The following is a 4,335-nucleotide window of genomic DNA, read 5'->3' on the forward strand; positions in this document are numbered from 1 at the left end:
GTCACATTACCTGGCCTACATTATTGTGAATTACAAGGCACACATTACCTGGCCTACATTACTGTGCATTACAAAGCTCACATTACCTGGCCCACATTACTCTGAATTAGAAGGAATCACATTACCCAGCCGACTTTACTGTGAATGACAAGGCACACATTACCCGACCTACATTACTGTGAATTACAAGGCATACATTACCTGGCCAACATTACTGTGAATTACAAGGCATCACATTACCTGGCCTACATTACTATGAATTATAAAATCCCCTTTCCAGACAATATCCTGGTATTTTTTGTACCCTCTCCAAAGCAAGCATATCTTTCTGGTAGTGCGGTGATCACAATTGTATGCAATATTCCAAGTGTGGCCTAACTAAAGGTCTAACAAGCTGCTGCATAACATGTCTATCCTTATACTCAAAGCTCCTTCCAATGAAGGCAAGCATGTCATAGACCTTTGTTACTCCCTTATCTACCTGCGCTGCCACCTTCAGTGATCTGTCTCACTTAAAACAAAGAGCAAAGTTAGGGTCTGGGCTACTTTCTTGAAATGTTTTGAGGGGGTCTAGCCTGGTCCATAACACATGAATATGGAGGAAAATGCTGAAGAAAATACTACAGAAGCCGTGACGTCAGAATATTTGGAAATAATACAGAAGCCGTGACGTCAGAATATTTGGAAATAATAATGGAATTGGACAAAGCCATTGTAGCTTCATGAAAGGCTAACTCGTAAAACAAAGGGAGGTGGTGTACTTGAATTGTCAGAAAGCTCGTGGGAAGGTCCCTCATGAGAGGTTAATGGGCAAAATTAAAATTAAAGTGAATGGGGTTAATATATCAGCAAGGATCGAGACTTGATTGACAGACTGGAAACAGAAAGTGAAAAGAAGTGGGTAAGTGTCTAATGGGGTACCACAAGGAACCGTGTCAGGCCGCAGTTATTCACTACATATAGAAAACCTGGATGGGGGAACTAAACTGCAACAATTCCAAGCTTTCTGGTAACACAACATTACTGTGAATTACAAGGCACACATTACCTGGCCTCCATTACTGTGCATTACAAACCTCACATTACCTGGCCTACATTACTGTGAATTACAAGACACACATTACCTGGCCTACATTACTGTGCATTGCTAAGCTCACATTACCTGGCCTACATTACTGTGAATTACAAGGCACACATTACCTGGCCTACATTACTGTGCATTACAAGGCATCACATTACTTGGTCTCATGGCACACATTACCTGGCCTACATTTCTGTGAATTACAAGACATCTCATTACCTGGCCTACATTATTGTGCATTGCAAAGCACACTTTACCCGGCCTATATTAATGTGAATTACAAGGCATACATTACCTGGCCTATATTACTGTGAATTACAAGGCACACATTACCCGGCCTACATTACTGTGAATTACAAGGCATCACATTACTTGGCCTACATTACTATGAACTATAAAATCCCCTTTCCAGACAATATCCTGGTAAGTATTTTTTGTACCCTCTCCAAAGCAACCATATCTTTCTGGTAGTACGGTGATCACCATTGTATGCAATATTCCAAGTGTGGCCTAACTAAAGGTCTATCAAGCTGCTACATAACTTGTCTATCCTTATACTCGAAGCTCCTTCCAATGAAGGCAAGCATGTCATAGACCTTTGTTACTCCCTTATCTACCTGCGCTGCCACCTTCAGTGATCTGTGGACCCGCACACCCAGGTCCCTCTGCATATCAGTACTCCAAAGAGTTCTGCCATTCACTGTATAATTTCCACCTGTCCTTGACCTTCCAAAATGCATCACTTCACATTTGTCTGGTTTAAACTCCATTGTCATTTTGCTGCCCTTACCTCCAACTGATCTATATCCTGCTGTATCCTCTGACAATCCTCCTCACTAGCCTCAACTTCACCAATCTTTGTATCGTCCGCACATGTACTAATTAGATCAGCTACATTTTCCACCAAAATGTTTATGTAGATCACGAACAGCAGAGGTCCCTCTGGAACACCACTAGTCACTGCCCTCCATTCCGAAAAACATCCTTCCACCGCTACCCTCTGTCTCCTGTGACTTAGCCAGTTCTGTATCCATATTGTCAGCTCACCCGATACCATGTGACTTCACCCTTTGTACCAGTCTTCCATGAGGGACCTTGTCAAAGGATTTATTAAAGTCCATATAGAAAACATCAACCGCTTTTTCCCCATCAATCATCTTCATCAGTTCCTCAAGGAGGAGACATTAACAGTGTTGTGGGCTCAAGCATGAAGCTTGTTTGTCAATCTTCACGAAGGTAGCTGGACCTTCACAGGTTACTGGGCCCTACACCAGCTGCAGGGATATGGACTGGAAGTGGAAGGGTATGATTACCCCTGATTTTTGGGGAAGAATTTAACATCCTCGTGTTTGGGAGATACTTGGGACCCCACCTTGTTCTCATCTTTGATCCCTTTAGGACTGGGGCAGAAAGGCAAATGGCCTGCTCTCCTCGCCCACTGTCAATTCACATCCTTAAGTCAGCAAATGCCTGCTCATCTGAAGACCTTATTCCACCAACACTGGTTCTCAACCAGTGGTGGGTGAAGAGGTAACCACACAGGGAGCCGACAACACTGTGAGCCGTGAGGGCTGTGCCTCAGCCAAAGGAATTCAGTGACTAACTGAAGGGAATGCCAGTTGATAGCTACCCATCCCACCTTTGTTCACCCAAGACCTTCACTCAAGGGCAAATAGGAACAGGCAAGGAAATGCTGGCCAGCCAGCAACGCCCCTTCCCACAAATGAATAGAGAAAAAATATTCTGGGTCCTTCAGTTCATATTCTCACTCCCACGCTTTAAAAACTGAGGAAGAGAAATAAAACCTATTAAATTACAGACCAGTCAGCCTGACGTCTGTCCTGGGATATTTTTTCAGGAGATTGTAAAGACACAGACTTCAAAATGTTGATCTACTTAAGAATGCTCTCAAGTGTTTAAAAAATAACACTTGTACAATTAAAAGGGGATGGCCAGTTCTCCCAGATCAGCTTATATCTGGTTTGGTTTGGTTTTTTAGCAGCCTGGCTGTTCACTGAAAGCAGTCAGGCAGCTTTGAGGCTGCTGGACCAAGAAACAGCTGCATGGAAGAGGGTGTTCCATACTGCCCTCTCTGTCTTTCTCTCTCTCTCTCCTGTCAGACCCTGGGTTTGCTTTTACCTTTTGTGCCAAGGGGTGTTTATAGAGATTGTTGCAAGTATTTGGAACAGCATCATGAAGTTGGGATTGTCTGTTGAGTTTTCAGATAGGCTAAGTTATTCTGTCTTCTATTCTCCTTTATTTGGTAATCCTGTAAATAAATTCTGTTTTGTTTAAAACTGAGTGGTTTGACCAGCTGCAGCCCTCCTGGAATATCCGCGTTACACTCACTTAAAACAAAGAGCAAAGTTAGGGTCTGGGCTACTTTCTTGAAATGTTTTGAGGGGGTCTGGCCTGGTCCATAACACATCAATATGGAGGAAAATGCTGAAGAAAATACTACAGAAGCCGTGACGTCAGAATATTTGGAAATAATAATGGAATTGGACAAAGCCATTGTAGCTTCATGAAAGGCTAACTAGTAAATCAAAGGGAGGTGGTGTACTTGAATTGTCAGAAAGCTCGTGGGAAGGTCCCTCATGAGAGGTTAATGGGCAAAGTTAAAATTAAAGCGAATGGGGTTAATATATCAGCAAGGATCGAGACTTGATTGACAGACTGGAAACAGAAAGTGAAAAGAAGTGGGTCAGTGTCTAATGGGGTACCACAAGGAACCGTGTCAGGCCGCAGTTATTCACTACATATAGAAAACCTGGATGGGGAAACTAAACTGCAACATTTCCAAGCTTTCTGGTAACACAAAACCGGGCGCATTCGCTAGTTGTGAGGTGAATGCAAGGAGATTGATACAAGTGAAGAATAGCTTTTCTGAAGAAGGGTTCCACCTCCTGATGTTGCCTGGCTTGCTGCATTCTTCCAGCCTCCCGCCTGTCTAGTTTCGATTTGAGCATCTGCATATTTTTCTGGCTCTAGCTAATTCAATAGCCAAACCCATGGCAGATGTATCAAGAAGTGTAGATTTGTCAAGGGATCTGGGAGCCCTTGTACACAGATAATGAAGCAGACAAGAAGGTATAGCAATAATATATTGGCCTTCATTGCGAGAGGATTTCAGTTCAGAGGTAAGGATGTATTACTGTGGTCATAATGGGCCTTGGTGAGACCACACCTGTAGTATCACATGCAATTTGGTCTCCCTGTCTAAGAAAAGATATGTCATTGAGGGAGTGCAGCAG

The sequence above is a fragment of the Chiloscyllium plagiosum genome, chromosome 14, assembly GCF_004010195.1.
Source record: "Chiloscyllium plagiosum isolate BGI_BamShark_2017 chromosome 14, ASM401019v2, whole genome shotgun sequence".
Lineage (NCBI taxonomy): Eukaryota > Metazoa > Chordata > Chondrichthyes > Orectolobiformes > Hemiscylliidae > Chiloscyllium > Chiloscyllium plagiosum.